The sequence below is a fragment of the Ambystoma mexicanum genome, chromosome 8 (assembly GCF_040938575.1).
Source record: "Ambystoma mexicanum isolate Mex_15411 chromosome 8, UKY_AmexF1_1, whole genome shotgun sequence".
NCBI classification, from domain to species: domain Eukaryota; kingdom Metazoa; phylum Chordata; class Amphibia; order Caudata; family Ambystomatidae; genus Ambystoma; species Ambystoma mexicanum.
The window spans coordinates 1,425,053,337-1,425,069,824 of record NC_090929.1 but is presented as its reverse complement, the minus strand read 5'-3'; the positions used below and the strand labels follow the sequence as shown (position 1 = coordinate 1,425,069,824).

The following is a 16,488-nucleotide window of genomic DNA, read 5'->3' as shown; positions in this document are numbered from 1 at the left end:
CGTCCTTGTCTCTTTTTACTTCTGTCCTGACTTGCCGCGTAGTGAAGAGTAAAGGGGCCTCTGTCCACAAATCACCCACAGGGAGAGAGTAAAGGAACAACCTGTGCGAGCTTTGAGGCCACAGGTGGTTTGATGATTCGCTGGATCTGATGACGCCGAGGATCCCAGAGGCTGTTAAAAGGAAGTTAGGGTTAGCACAGGCAAACACAGTACTTTGATATGTGCAAAACTTTCTTACCTAAATCTACCGGGATGGAACTAGGGTGCCTAGGGTCACATGCGAGGGAGCGTCAAAGATCCGGACAGCCGTGTCACAGATGGTAGGTAGCGGCTGATGCCTGTAGCCCTTCCGTAGCCGAAGGGAACTTGAAACTGATCACGAAGTCTATGGTCGGAAGATCAAAAGCCAGAAGGGAAAAATCCAAAAGCAATCCTTTGAGCATAGCAAAAGATTCCAGAGTACCAATATCCGTACAGAGTCCCGAGTGACAGTATCCGTGGAGCAAGAAAGCCAATCCGTGGTTCGTAAGCCTGAGTCCAAAATCCGATGCAGCAAACGACGTAAATCCTGAAAGCGCCAAACAGAGTTGTGAAGCGGTGAGCAACTCGAACTTTCTGGCTTTTACGTGCGCCGGCTCCCAGTCACGTGAGCGGAAACTTGAACACGTGATCGGGAAACCGTCGCGAAACCAGGAAGTAACCGCGATCGGGTGCTGAAGCCCGAACGCAGTCTCCACGGGAGTTGCCAGTGAAAACGAGGCAACAAACCGGGCCGGCCTCTGCACACGGCCCGAAACCGCCGGTGATGACGACTCCCTCGCACCATGGGTGAACTGATGACTTGGGAGGCAGACTGTGACCTGGGGAGTCTAGCAGTGTGTCGGGGTGTCGGGCAATGTGGTGCGTGGTTGTGTAACTGATTTGTTGTGCATGACAGAGCCCCCCCTCAAAGGCCCACAACCACGTGGGCAAGAAGGATGATCCCGGTGAAAACGTGAAACAAGCTTCGGGGCATGGACATCACACGTGGGGACCCAACAACGCTCCTCGGGCCAAAACCCGCCCAGTCCACAAGGTACTGAAACAGGAACAGGCGTAGACCAGAGACGGGTAGGGGCCGGGCAAGGTTTCAACAAAGAGGTGTGGAAAACAGGGTGTATGCGCCAGGAGGCAGGGACCGAGAGGCGATAGGCCACAGGGTTGATCACAGCGGAAATCCTATAAGGGCCCACAATCGAGGGAGTAATTTGCGACAACCAGGAAGCCTGAGATGGCGAGAAGAGAGCCAAACCCTGTCCCCCACAACATAGGAAGGTGCCACTGTCGTCCTCCGATCCACTGCAGCCTTCGTAGACTCCTGGGCCTTCCGAAGGTGAGTAAGGGTTCGAGCCTGAACGGCCGACAAGTCGCGGGCACAGGCAGCAGCAGCAGAAGGTGCAAGGTCTGGGATAGGCAAGGTGCGAGGGTGTTGACCATACAAAACATAAAAGGGAGAAGAGCCAGTGGAGGAATGCGTGGCGTTGTTGTAGGAGAACTCAGCGAGGTGTAGCAAATCCAGCCAGGACTGCTGGTGTTGCAACACTAGACAACGCAAATACTGCTCCATGGCTTGGTTCACCCTCTGTCTGGCCGTCCGTCTCCGGATGATATGCGGAAGAAAAACGGGAATCGATACCTAGGAGGACCGTGAGTGCTCGCCAGAAACGGGAAGTGAACTGGGGACCCCTATCTGAGATAACTGTGGGGAACCCAAATAGGCAAAAGACCGATTTAAAGAAAAGATCAGCCAAGGGCGGGGCTGAAGGGATGCCGGAACAGGGAATAAAACTAGCCATTTTGGAAAAAGAGTCGACTACCACCCAAATGGTATCGAATCCCTTGGTTCGGGGTAGGTCTGTTACAAAATCCATGGATACCATGTGCCAGGGCCTGGGGCGGTATGGGTAAAGGAAGCAGGAGCCCCACCGGACGCCCTCTGCGGTGCTTACACTGGGCGCATATTGCACAGGTGTTAACGTATCCTTCTACGTCGTGTTTCATGGAGAGCCACCAACACCAACCTCTGAGGAGGTCCAACGTGCGTCTTTGTCCGGGATGGCCATTGATGGCGCTATCGTGGGACCATTCCAAAGCAAGATTGCGAGCGTCGGTCGTTGGTAACCACAATCTGTTTTGGATATACGGTAGCCCGTCATGAAACACCGGATCTCACTCGGTAACCTGATCAGAATGTAGTGAAACCCATTTGCGAATGGAATCCAACAAAGGCAGAGGAGGTGTGCAAATACAAATGACATGCTGGTCTAACAGATTTTCCGGGAAAACAGGCAAGGACACCCCACCCGGAGAGCGAGACAACGCGTCCGCCTTCCCATGGGACAGACCGGACCGATGTTTGATCTGGAAGTCAAAGGCCGCGAAGAACAAGTACCACCGCACCTGCCGACTGTTAATACACTTTAGCGAGGCCAAATCCTGGAGGTTACGGTGGTCGGTGAACACAGTGACAGCGTGCCTTGCCCCCAACAGATGATGCCGCCAGAACTGGAAGGCATCCTTGATGGCCAACAGCTCCTTCTCCGTGACGGTGTAGTGCAACTCCGTAGCAGAGAACTTCCGAGAATGAAACGCAACCGGGTGTAACTGACCCGAAGAAGGACAGCGTTGGGACAAGACCGCACCAAGGGCGAAGGAGGAAGCATCAGCCTCCACTATGAACGGGAGTTCTGGGTCAGGGTGCTTCAGGACGGGGGCCGTGGTAAATGCTAATTTCAGGGCGTCAAAAGCAGCTTGGTGTTTATCCAACCAGACAAAAGGTGACTTGGGACTGGTCAGGGCAGTAAGGGGAGCTACAAGGGATGAGAAATCCTGGATGAAGCGCCTGTAGAAATTCGAGAACCCCAGGAATGATTGCAGGGCCTTAATGTTACAGGGCTTCGGCCAGTCCAAAACCGCAAGGACCTTGGACTGGTTCATTGCCAGACCCCGAGGGGTGATATGGAAACCCAGAAATTCCACACTTTCCGTGTGGAACTGACATTTCTTAGGTCTGGCATAGAGTGAGTGTCGGCGGAGACGGGACAGTACCTTGCGGACATGTGATATGTGGTCCTTCATGTTCTGTGAGTATATCAAGATGTCATCCAGGTATACTGCTACACACACATCCAACAAGTCGTGAAAGATCTCATTCATGAAACGTTGGACGGTAGCAGGGGCGTTACAAAGCCCGAAGGGCATGACCACATATTCAAACAATCCGTAGCGAGTACAGAAGGCTGTCTTCCACTCGTCTCCGGAACGGATTCTGACCAGGTTATAGGCCCCATGGAGGTCAAGTTTTGTGAAGATGGTGGCATGGCTTAACCTGTCCAATAATGGGGTAATCAAAGGAATCGGGTATCGATTCTTGATGGTAATAGAATTTAGTCAGCGGTAGTCCACACAAGGACGCAGATCGCCCTCCTTTTTGGGGACAAAGAAAATAGGGCTAGCCGCCGGTGAGGTGGAGGGACGTATATGACCGACCTTCAAGGCTACCTGTATGTACTCCTTTTAATGCTTGTTCTTCCGAGGGAGACAAGGAATAGATGCGACCTGAGGGAATCACAGAGTCAGGAAGCAAGTCGATGGGGCAGTCGAGGAACCCTTATCAAAGACCTCATGGAAATCCCCGTATTCTGTAGGAAAACCAGTGGCAACAGCCCCCACCACATGAGGCTCCATGGCCATAGGAGCGTCTTCATGTAGTGTGAGTTGCGCTATGGACCCTAGGGCTCGTGGGGGTGATTGTGTCTTCAGGTGCGGTGAGACAAAAGTTCTGACAGGTTTCAGATTCCAAATGAACCTGCCCAGACTTCCAGTCAATCAAAGGGTTGTGTTGATGCAACCAAGGGCGACCCAATATGATCCCAAACTGTGGCATTGTAATCAGGTCGAATGAGATAACTTCCTGATGCGTGTTCTGGATAGTTAGGGTGACCGGGGCAGTCTGTTGCTTGATTGGGTCTGAAATCAGTGCTGTGCCATCCACCGCCTGTACCGGCTCTGGACGTTCCTTGGTAATCAGAGGTAAATTTAAGGACCCAGCCAGTTTAATGTCAATATAGTTGCCCGTGGCGTATGAGTCTAAGTAAATCGAGACAGTGTGAACAATATCGGGTGTCGGTTTTAACGTGGCTTGCACTAACACTGGCCTAATCCTGCCAAAATTGGGGTACCTGTCCGGGGTAATGGAAGTATTGTTCGAGCCGGCCCCCGGATCTAGGGTTGAGCATTCCGCAAAACCGGATTCTTGAGCTTAGGGCGTCTAGGACATGACTTTACAAAATGGCCATTCAGGCCGCAATAGAAACAAGCATGGTCAGTTCTTCTGCTGTCTCTCTCTACTTGTGTGATGGGGCTGCGAATACCACCTATCTGCATGGGCTCGACGCCTGTATCAGGGGAAGAGGAAGGCAAATTGGTATTGGGAACTCCTGTTTCAAACCGACGTTCGGAACGCCTTGCGTCGATTTGTAACGCGAGGTCCACTAAATCTGTGTGGGTCGTGGGCAAGGAAGGGACGACAGCCATGGCGTCTTTCATGGGGTTGTTGAGCCCTCTATAGAAGACAACTGCCTTTTTTTGTTCAGGCCAGGAAGCTTCAGGGCTAGCTGTTTGAAACGAGCAATGTATTCTATGAGGGATCCCTTTCCTTGAGTCAGATCTAACAGCTCGAGATCCCGGGACTGGGCCTTGTGACGTGTATCGAACACACGAGACATTTCCGTGATGAGCAGCTCAAAGTCGTATAGAACAGGGTTATCATTTTCCAACAAAGGGTTAGCCCATGCTACCGGCCAAATGAGACAAAGTGAACGCCGTTTTTGTGGTGGCGTCGGGGGAAAGCCTGAGGCCAGCAAAGGAAGTGTAGTTTGCACTGGTTTATAAAGGTGCGAAACTTTCTAGGGTCACCGTGGAACCTCTCTGGAGCGGCCAAGGGAAAGGACGTGGGCATGAGTACTGGCAACTGAGGTGCTGTAGGGGCAATAGGAGGCTGAGGAACAGTAGGCTGAACAGTTGGGGTTTGTGCCGCGGCAGCGGCCTCTCCGAACTCAGCATCGGCGGGCAGAGGGTGTTGTGTACTTTGGATCAAATCTAGCCTCTGGTGTATCGCAGCAGTGGCTGCATCCATATCCGCCCTTAGCAATGTGAGTGCCTGTACCAATGCAGCCACGGGATCCTCAGCTGCAGGCTCCATACTCAACTCAACGGCTTCACAGTCTGTCCTGACTTGCCGTGTAGTGAAGAGTAAAGGGGCCTCTGTCCACAAATCACCCACAGGGAGAGAGTAAAGGAACTCCCTGTGCAAGCTTTGAGGCCACAGGTGGTTTGATGATTCGCTGGATCTGATGACGCTGAGGATCCCAGAGGCTGTTAAAAGGAAGTTAGGTTTAGCACAGGCAAACACAGTACTTTGATATGAAAGAGTGTGCAAAACTTTCTTACCTAAATCTAGCGGGTGGAACTAGGGTGCCTAGGGTCAAATGCGAGGGAGCGTCAAAGATCCGGACAGCCGTGTCCCAGATGGTAGGTACCGGCTGATGCCTGTAGCCCTTCCGTAGCCGAAGGGAACTTGAAACTGATCACGAAGTCTATGGTCGGAAGATCAGAAGCCAGAAGGGAAAAATCCAAAAGCAATCCGTTGAGCGTAGCAAAAGAGTCCAGAGTACCACTATCCGTACAGAGTTCAGAGTGACAGTATCCGTGGAGCAAGAAAGCCAATCCGTGGTTCGTAAGCCTGAGTCCAAAATCCGATGCAGCAAACGACGTAAATCCTGAAAGCGCCAAACAGAGTTGTGAAACAGCTGAGAAGCGGTGAGCAACTCGAACTTCCCGGCTTTTACGTGCGCCGACTCCCAGTCACGTGAGCGGAAACTTGAACATGTGATCGGGAAACCGTCGCGAAACCAGGAAGTAACCGCGATCGGGTGCTCAAGCCCGAACGCAGTCTCCACGGGAGTTGCCAATGAAAACGAGGCAACAAACTGGGCCGGCCTCTGCGCATGGCCTGAAACCACCGGTGATGACGACTCCCTCGCACCATAGGCAAAGTGATGACTTGAGAGGCGGACTGTGACCCGGGGGAGTCTAGCAGTGTGTGTCGGGGTGTCAGGCAATGTGGTGCGTGGTTGTGTAACTGATTTGTTGTGCATGACAACTTCCCTTTACAACTACACTAGTTAAACTGAATAGTGAAAAAATAAAATCGAAGGCCAGTGCGCCTAATGATTGTTTCAACGAGTCTGCCACTCCTTTGAATTCGGCAAACTCAGAGGAGGATTCTGGCCAGGAACAAAGAATTTGCCACCCAATGGAAGTGGCTCTGTTTTCATTAGACTCGAACAACAAAAAATCAAAGTACTATATCGGATGGCTCCTTATCGATCTTGGAACCTCTGCAAATACTTATGTCGCGATTAAAATGGAAATGGTCAGGCCCGATAAAGGAAAAAACCCTCCTTCTATGCCCTAAAACCAGCAGGTTTGGCCTCCCACTACCTAAACCAGCTACTGACCTACTACTGCCACCGATGAGCAGTCTTCCGGCTAAAAGGCCATCTGCGGACCTTCTATCTGAATGCTGCTTAATGGACTTAACTGATGTGGAACTGCTTGAAGGCACAGGGGTTGTAGAAATACGTCAACCGCATGAAGTGTCCCCCATGGTCCTGATGAACAGTGACCCCTCAATAAAGGACCCTTTGAAAATCAACAGACCAATGAACAAACGACCAAGACTGTCATCTGACTCTCTCATATCGGATAGGCAATATGAGTAGGTGACCACTTCTAGTACAAACCCACGATTCAATAACTCTGGTACTATTCCGGACCAAGAAGTATCTATTAACAACTGATCAGATCCGGTGAGGAGAATGATAGCTGAGCGACCCCATGACATAGAGCTCACGAGCCCTCACTTCAGCGATCCAGATAATACAAGAATGGTTGAGACCAAAAGTAAGTCAATACACGAAAGGCAATCGTTTTCTGTTCACATACCATCTTCCTCAGCAGAATCTCAAGAGGAAAGGCGGAACCCCACAGCCAACCGGCACCACTATAACAAAGTGAGAAGGAATAGTACATTTTCTCTAAGTGATTCAATGCACAAGGCCTCTTTTTCCTCAATGTCCACCTATATACTACTGAAGCTCATAGCCAAGACCCCAACATTGTGGTGACTGATGCAACTGGATTCAGAGGCTTACAAGAAGGCCGTATCCTATCTAACTTTACTAAAGATGTTTTGAATATCATGGCCCCCGACCAACTCATGGATTCCTCAAAATTAATATTAGGTGGCACAAATTCTATGGGGCAAGACCCAGAAAAACCTAAAAAGACAGTCAATACTCGCCGGAAGCGACCTAGTAACGAGAAAGGGGTGGGAGTTAAAACATACCCGCTCATTGGATCAAAAACGAAAATGTTACAATCTGTGGTGCGGAAAACCACCCTACGTTCACATGGTAACAATTCACGCACCTTTTTTAAAGAAACTCTCACTACCTGCAAAAACTAGTAAAAATCAGGAGAAAACCAATAAAACTGGGTAAAGAAAACAATCCAGAAAAAGAAATTACAAGTGCTAGATGAAGAAACGACAATGCAGGAAGAGCTCAACTCTCTTCTCGATCTCAGTCTACTCAATTGAATTGAGCGAGAATGTCATGCGATCTCAATCTGAAAATCAACAGAAGGAGAACGGGCTTGCAATTGCTTCTATACAACTTCATCTAAATGAAGTAGAAGATAAATGGGCAGACTACACTGCCAATTTGGAAGAGGAGCAGCCTTTTTTTAACTTTGGCGGAAAAGAGTGACCGCCTGATTGCTCGTGCCAGTGCTCAAGAATCTAAAAACGCCCATCAAAGACCACTGCTTAAAGAAAAAAGATCTAGTATGGTGGCATTTCGGGTCAGACGTCCCCGCCTTCGGCAACCAACGATGGTATGGAACGAGAGATTAATTAACCCTTCCCTACAGGCACCACCTTGAGGAGAGCATGAAGTAAATTAACTCGACAAACAACTGAGCCCAGAGCATCAGCCAATCCTAGATGTAAATCTTCTCACACAAATTTGAAACCAAAAATCCCTGTTACTGATTTATATGTTACAATAGATTACTCTCGTTCCTTGAGACTGGAAAGAGTGGGGAAGGAGCAAGACCATCTCATCTTAAACAGACCTAATGTGGTAAAACTGTCGTCATATTCCTCGCCTGAGACAAATTGCCACCAAAGACTTCACCTTGGTTGAGTTCCAAAGAGAGAAGAGGTCGGGATTGGTATATCTACATTTGAACTCCCTTATAGTAAATAATCTACTTCTGACTGCCACGTCAAGTTTTCGAACCATGGCATTTGATTTAATGGACCTCTCAGAGAAGCCTGAAATATATTTAAAAAAAGGAGGAAGAAATTCCAAGACAGTCCATCTCCCACCAGCTATCTGTGATAAGAAGTCAGCAATATCCCTGCAAGCCAAGGCACAGCCCCGCAAACTCTCTCGAATTTTTCGCAAACGCCGACTGAGGAGTCTTCAACTAAAATTCTACAGCAAGAATTAACTGTTATCTTTTGATAACGAATCTGGTCCATCTCAGACTAAGAGATCACTGTAACAAATCCACTCCTTAAAGATGTGCATGGATGAATTGTCATGGGCTTGGTTGCCGACACTATTAGCACCAAACCAAAAGCAATAACATCCACCAAGAAGAAACTGCCTGTTCAACTTGATAACTGTTATCATGGAACACAAAAGGGTTTATGCACTTACTGAAGGAGGGAGCAGTCCCTTGGGACGACCTGGATTTTTATTTGTTTTCAGGAAACATGGCTATTGGTGGAGACGTCCCTGGATGGCTTTACATCACTCCTTAATCCGGCCATCCAGTGTACCACAGGAAGACCGTGTGCCGGTCTGTTAACCTTAGTTAACAATAAACTAAATTATGAAATAATCCAACATGTCACGATCAGCCCTTTTCTCCAATACTCAGTCTTGAGAAGGGTTACATATTTGTCCCGAAAAACAGCGAATATGTTGGCTCATCTCATCCTAATCAATATCTATTGTAATGTTATGGATGTCATCCCAAAAGAATTGCGGGTCCATCTAGCTAAAGCCATTGATCCATCCATTTATACCTGGAGTAATTCCACTATTATTCTATGTGGAGACTTTAATGCTACCTACCCTTCAATGAAACCTCTGCAGGAAGTTGATAATCTGGAACACAATTTTGGGTTCACAGAAAAGATTAATTTATGGCTTGAGTTGATGCTAAGCCGTGACCTACACGTAACAAATGGATGTTATGAAAGAAATCTGAAGAGGCACCCTACATGGAAAAGAGGCGTGTCAACATATTCATTTCACAAAACGTCACCATAAATATAAAGTCTCTCGAAGTTTTGACCTCGTCAAGAAGTGATCATAACTGGCTTAAGCTCCAATGGTACGAAGAGGTTTTTAGACCTAAAACTGTAACAAATACTTAGGTTGAAGTGACCAATCATGGTCATGGACTGAAAATGACTGCTCAAGCAGTAGCACATACTCTAAGGTCCCTCTCGGACCAGATGAATGAAATGACTAAAGCACAGAGACCAGTGGACTACACTTCTTCTCCAGCATGGGGTCTGTCATGGATTCACATGCTCATGAATATTCCCCGTCGTCAGGCTGGGAATCCTCGGTAAAGAAAAATATCAGTATCCGTTTAGTTTCTGATCTGTCTTTCTTAGTAGTAACCAATCACTGATCTCTGGGTCATACTGCCCACAGCCAATGACTGTCCTCTCCCTAAGCGCCTCCCCTGGCAGCCATCCTCAGATTTTTACCGCACGTTCAAGTGTTGGGAGTCCTCGTGTTTTAGCTCTCGAGCTTGCTGCGTTTTCGTGCTTTTTTCAAAGAGATTTTCTCATTTTACGGTCAAACAGAGCCTCAAGCTCCACCGTTTCTCCATCCGATCAACGGGGACTCGTTTCGGATTTTCTACACCCCTCAAGGGTGAGGTTCTCGTCGAGTTACGCTTCTTGGAGGAGTACAGAAGTTTGAGGCCTACCCGGACATGGCCCAGGAGAAAGGAAGCTCGACGCCCGGAAAACTTGTCCTGGATGCCAGCTACAGAATGTGTTCAAGGAGGACGAGCATTTAAAATGCCTATACTGCCTTCATGAGGACAAAACGCACGTGGAGAAGGACTGTGCGTTTTGCGGGAACATGTCGTAGCGGACCATGAAGGATCGTCATCTTCGCCTCTCCAACTAGCTGGAAGGGAAGAGCCCGTCAGGTGAGAAGAAGTCTGAGCGGTCTTCTAAGTCCTGTGAGGGCGCCCCAGCGACGGGGGCCCAATAGAAGTCAAAGCACCGCGAGTCTGTGGGCACCGGGAGCGCCGAACGGTTGGGCTCCTCGGCTGCCAGGCAGGGCGCATCCTCTCCGGCGCCATCAACCACAAGCCAACACTCTGGCTCGGGGAAGAGGAAAGCCGAGAACCCGGCGAAGCTTCTGGAGAGGCCCCGGTCGGGCTCGAAGGATCCAGCCGAGGGGGAGGGAGGCGGTGACCCTCCCCCCAAGGTGAAGGCCACATGCCCACAGAAGGTGGTGAAGGCCTTGATTCACCCAGCTAAGGCCTCTATCGAGGAAGTCACGGCGGCCCTGATGCAGCCTGTGGAGGCTACATCATTGAAGGTGACTTCGGGGCCCAGAGTTTCCCTGCCACTGCGCAGGGAAGCCTCTTTCAGGCCCATTGAGAAGACCCCCTTGAAGACCCCGACGGAAAAAGAGGGGGGGGGGCAGTGGCCATCGTGGATACGAACACAGCCGCCAAGGAGGAGTTGGTTGAAGTCTTGGAGGGCCTCGACGAGGACATTGAGGAGGCCTGGTCCCACAGGAAGGATCCCGACGAAGAGGACGACGAGAGCGAGGGCGGCGCCGGCGAGGTTCCAAGTCAACCGTCGTGCCCGTCGCTTCCAGAGCCGCAGGACAACTCGGCGGCCATTTTGTTGGCAATACAATCCTTATGTACGGAGATGAGGACGAGATTGCCCCTACCACCGACTGAGGAGCCGGAGCCAGGCCCAACGGAGGAGTCAGTACCAGGCCCGTCGGGAAGTCTCCCAAGCAAGAGGAGACAGACCCATCCAGCCCCACCTTTTCAGCCCTCTCGGCCTGCTCAACCTTTGCCCCCGTCCCCCGTCCCTGGGGATGACACGGGAATGGACACGGCCACGACGGGCACGGATGATGACGGCGGTGACGACGGGATGGATCTCCCATCGCCTCCGACTCGGGCCTCCCCGCCAGACGAGATTGGTTCCTTCCACGCTATGATTGCCAGGGCATCCGAGCTTATCCAGCTCTGCCCCAAAGAGAAGAAGGAGGGGTTCCTTTACCAACGGCACGAGGCCAAGAGGAAGACTGTCCTCGCCGTGCCTCTGCTGGATGACATCTGGGACGAGGGACTCGCCCTTCTCAAGAACCCGTCTACGACGCCTGCTAAGAGTGATCAGTACGAGAAGAAGTACCGGGTCCCCGACGCAACCCCCCTGTGCCTTAGGGTGCAACCGACTCCTGATTCGGTCGTCTCATCTGCGGGCAAGAAGAAAGCGGGGGGGGGCATCGGCCTCAACTTCCCCGCCGGACGGCGAAGGAAAGAAGCTGGATGCGATGGGACGACGAGTTATCTCGTCGGCGGCAACTACGATTAAGGTGACCAACACCCTTGCAATCGTGGCCTGCTACGACAGGGAATTGTGGTACAAGATCGCCCCCTGTTGGACTTCCTACCGTACGACAAGAGGGCGGAGGCCCTGGAGATCTTGCAGAAAGGTGAGGTGGCGTCGGACCACGCCATAACGGTGGCAACGGACATTGCCGACACCGATTTCCGCCAGCTAGGCAACAGCGTTGGCCTTAGACGGCGAGGGTGGCTCAAGGCGACGGATTTCCGCCAGGACGTACAAACCAAGGTGTTGGACATGCCCTTCGACGGGAACAACCTGTTTGGGAAAACAGTGGATGAGTCCCTCCAAGCCATCAAGGCGGACACTGAGACGGCTCGGGCCGTAGGAGTTCTCCAGCAACGACAGCTGTCCTTTCGGAACTCCGGAGGCAAGCAAGGTGCCTCCAAGGGATTCGGCAGTGGCTCCTCTACGTACCGCCGGTGGCCCGCTCCTGGTCGCAGAAGCCTATAGGGGACGAGGCAAGTCGGATGGATCCCGCCGTCGTCGCCAGGGAGACCAAGGCGGCAAGGCGTCCTCCAAGCAAGACTGAACCGACCGTGGCGTCGGGCCCCCACCGAACCACCCCGGTGGGAGGCCGGCTGGCGAAGTTAGTCAGCGTGTGGGGGTCCATCTCCACCGACCGTTGGGTGCTGGACGCCCTGGCCCAGGGGCACACCCTCGAGTTTCTAAAAAAGTGCCCCCGCATTCCTCCCATGGCCAGGAAGGAAAACCATGTCCCTCAACTACTACTGGAGGTAAGGGCGATGCTCAAGAAAGGTGCCATCGAGCTCGTCCCGAAGAGGCTCCGGGGCTCCGGAGTATACTCGAGGTACTTCCTCGTGAAAAAGAAGATAGGAGGATGGCGGCCCATCCTGGACCTGCGACGACTGAACAAGTACATCAAGGCACAGAAGTTCCGGATGGTCACCCTCCAGCACGTGCTGGGACAGATGGAGGAGGGCGATTTCCTGTCGTCGTTGGATTTGGAGGATGCATACTTCCACATCCCCATTCTAAAAGGACACTGAAAGTTCCTCAGGTTCGTGGTCCAAGGACGGCACTTCAAGTTCAAGGCCCTTCCGTTCGGATTGAAGTCGGCACCCAGGGTTTTCACCAAGTGCCTCGCACCAGTGCCGGCGCAGCTGCGCCTGCAGGGGATCCACGTCTACCCCTACCTGGACAATTGGCTCATCCGTGCAGGGAGAAGGGACCTCGCCGAAGAACACACAGCGAAGACCGTCCACCTGCTCACGGACCTGGGGTTCTCCATCAACTTCCCGAAATCCCACCTGGTCCCCTCGCAAGTCGCACTGTTTCTGGGAGCCAAACTCGACACAGTGGCGCGTCTGGCCTCACCGTCAGAGGAAAGGACAAAGGCCATCCTGGGCAAGGTGCAGTGTCTGCTGGCCACAGACGTGGCCAGGGTGAGGTCCATCAAGTCCCTCCTTGGGATGATGTCCTCTTGCATATATCTTGTGCGCCTGTGCAGGCTTCGGATGCGCCCTCTACAGATGTTCCTCGACGCCTGCTGGATCCAAGCAACGGGCAGTTTGGAGGACAGCATCCCTCTCAACGAGACCTTCCGACGAGCGATCCGGTGGTGGGGCACCCACGCTCATCTGGCGGCAGGGACAGACTTTCAGACCCCGGCCCACCAGATAACGGTGACGATGGACCCCTCCCTGGAGGGGGTGGAGAGCGCACACTGGAGATTTTCACGCGAGAAGCCTCTGGCTCCTGGAGGAGAAGCCGCTCCACATAAACATCCTGGAGCTCCGTGCAGTGTTCTGGGCCCTCAGGTCCTTTCTCCCGTCCCTCAAGGGCAAGGTGGTGAGGATCTTCACCGACAACACCACCACGATGTTCTACATTCATAAGCAGGGCGGAACCAGATCCCCTGCCCTATCCAAGGAAGCCCAGGATCTGTGGCATTGGGCTGTTGGCCAAGGGATGTTTCTGGTGGCGTTTCATCTGGCAGGGATAAAAAACACCATTGCCGACTCACTCAGCAGAGAGCTGCGCTCGTGCCACGAGTGGGAACTACGCCAGGATCAAGTGGATCGACTCTTTCAGCGATGGGGCAAACCCCAGATCGACCAAACTCCAAATGCCAGAGGTTCGCCAGCAGGTTTCCCCAGCCGAGGAGCATGGGCGATGCCTTCTCGTTCCCCTGGGACGGCCTGTTCCTATATGCGTTCCCTCCGTTGCCGTTGCTGCTCCGACTCATCAACCAGCTCAAGAAGTCCCGGTGCAAGATGATCCTCGTCGCACCGGCGTGGCCGTGGCAGATCTGCTTCCCGGACCTTCTGGACTTGTCAGCGTCCCCACCGGTCAAGCTGCCGACGGACACAGATCTTCTTTCGAGAGAAGGAGGCGCCATCTTTCATCACGAACCAGAGTCGCTGAACTTGCAGGCCTGGCTCCTGCAGCACTAGAGTTTGGAGGGTACGATACCCGGCTGACTGCAGAGAGGTTCTTGCAAAGGCCAGGGCGTCCTCAACTCTTAATTGCTATGGACATAAGTGGAAGAGGTTCTCTGTCTGGTGCCGTGCACAGAAGATCAACCCTCTACGGATTACGGCACCTCAAGTGCTACCATACCTACTGTCGCTGGCCAAGGCTGGACTAGCTCACGCTTTCTTCAAGATACATCTGGTGGCGATCTCCCGATACACCAGAACTACAGGACAGCCGTCCTTGTGGTCTCATCGACTGGTGAAGGAATTTATGAAAGGACTGTTCCGATCATTCCCGCCGGTGAAGGCTCTATCCCCGGCGTGGGAGCTCAACGTGGTGCTGACCATGCTCATGGGGCCACCATTCGAGCCTTTGCATTCGGCTCCTTTGAAGTTCCTGTCGTGGAAGACAGCGTTCATGGTGGCCATCACCTTTGCACGACTCGTGGGAGAGATTCAGGCCCTATCCTGCAAGCCCCCATACTTGACTTTTCACGAATCGAGGGTGGTGCTGAGGGCGCACCCCTCCTTCATGCCCAAGGTGCCGTCGGACTTCCATCTTAATGAGCCCTTGGTGCTACCAGTTTTCTTCCCGTCGCCTTCGTCGCCGGCCGAGAGGACTTTGCACTCGCTGGATGTAGCTAGAGCGCTTAAGTTCTACGTGGACCGACGAAGAGTTTTCAGAAGACATCACAGCTGTTTGTGAACTTTGGACCTGTGAACTTTGGACCAGTGAACCAGGGGAAGGCTCTCTCGAAGGCTTCCATTTCCAGGTGGCTCTCCGGCAGCATCATGCACTGTCACCGGTTGGCAAACCGACCGTTGCCCGGCCATCCGAGAGCCCATTCGGCCAGAGCGATTGCTGCTACTATGGCGTTCTTGTCTGGTGTGATCCCCTGCTGGACATTAGCAGGGCTGCTACTCGGAGGTCGTCGCACACCTTCACGAGATTCTACTGCGTCAACCGGGATTCCAGGGAGGAGTCCAGAGTCGGCCAAGCAGTGCTGCGCAACCTGTTCGCCTGAAGGTGGTCCTGGTGGGGAGGTAAGAGTTGCTTAATGTTGAGTTTATGTAATGCTTAATGTTGAGCCTTTTGCCACCTCCTGTAGTTGTGCGTGTGTGTACTGCTATGTATTCTTATATTCATGAGCATGTGAATCCATGCCAGACCCCATACTGGAGAAGGAACAAGTTACTTACCTGTAACTGTTGTTCTCCGGCATGGGTCTGGCATGGATTCACATGCGAACCCTCTCCCCTTCCCCGCTGCGGCTCTTCACTTGGTCATACTGCCACTTTACATGCTACCAAATCTGAGGATGGCTGCCAGGGGAGGGGCTTAGGGAGAGAACTGTCATTGGCTGTGGGCAGTATGACCCAGAGATCAGTGATTGGTTACTACTAAGAAAGACAGATCAGAAACGAAACTGATACTGATTTTTTTCTTTACCGAGGATTCCCAGCCTGATGACGGGGAATATTCATGAGCATGTGAATCTATGCCAGACTCATGCTGGAGAACAACAGTTAAAGGTAAGTAACTGTTCCTGCCGATGTATCGTGCTGAAAGTAAACTACAGGACAAGGAAAATGCACACCATCACTGTTACGGCGCTGCCATGGTCAATAAAAGAAAAGAGATGAGAAAACTGCTGCGACAGCTTAAACATCCGTCCGCTATCGCGGATACTGAAATTAAACATCTTAAATCTAACTATAAATCCAGGTATGTCAGCCACAGAAGCATTTTATACCAGAAAGACGCAGAATCTATGCTACGTTCTTGACCTATAAATCATTGGCCAAGACGTGGTCCCTTATAAGGGCTCTGAATAAGACTCAATTGTCTTTACATGCGAATTGTGTATCTGAAGTGGATTGATCTACTTTTTTGGCTCCCTTTTCGCAACCCCTTGCCTAAAAGATCAACCGACATAAACAACCTTTCCCTGGACTCTGCCATATGATCATGACTATCTGGTCATTCTAATCAAAGGATTGAATTCCTCAAGAGCGCCATGGCCTGAGGGTCTATCTAACAGCACATTGAGAGAAAATACTGACCAATGGACCTCTATACTTGACCTGGTGCTTAAAAATGTTCTCTTGTCCAAAGTCATACCATTATCATGGAAAACTGCGCATATCATTCCTATATTTACAAATGGCAGCCGCTCGGATTCCAACAACTATAGGCCTATAGCGCTTAGATGTGTTGAGAAAAATATACCCAACTTTACTTCTGAAAGG

General features: G+C 51.6%; 1 protein-coding gene across 1 annotated transcript in view; it reads left to right on the top strand.

Annotated features, from left to right (window-relative positions):
• The window catches only part of HOGA1 (4-hydroxy-2-oxoglutarate aldolase 1), a 283,527-nt gene that overhangs the window by 210,390 nt on the left and 56,649 nt on the right, over positions 1 to 16,488 (top strand). The window lies entirely within an intron of this gene.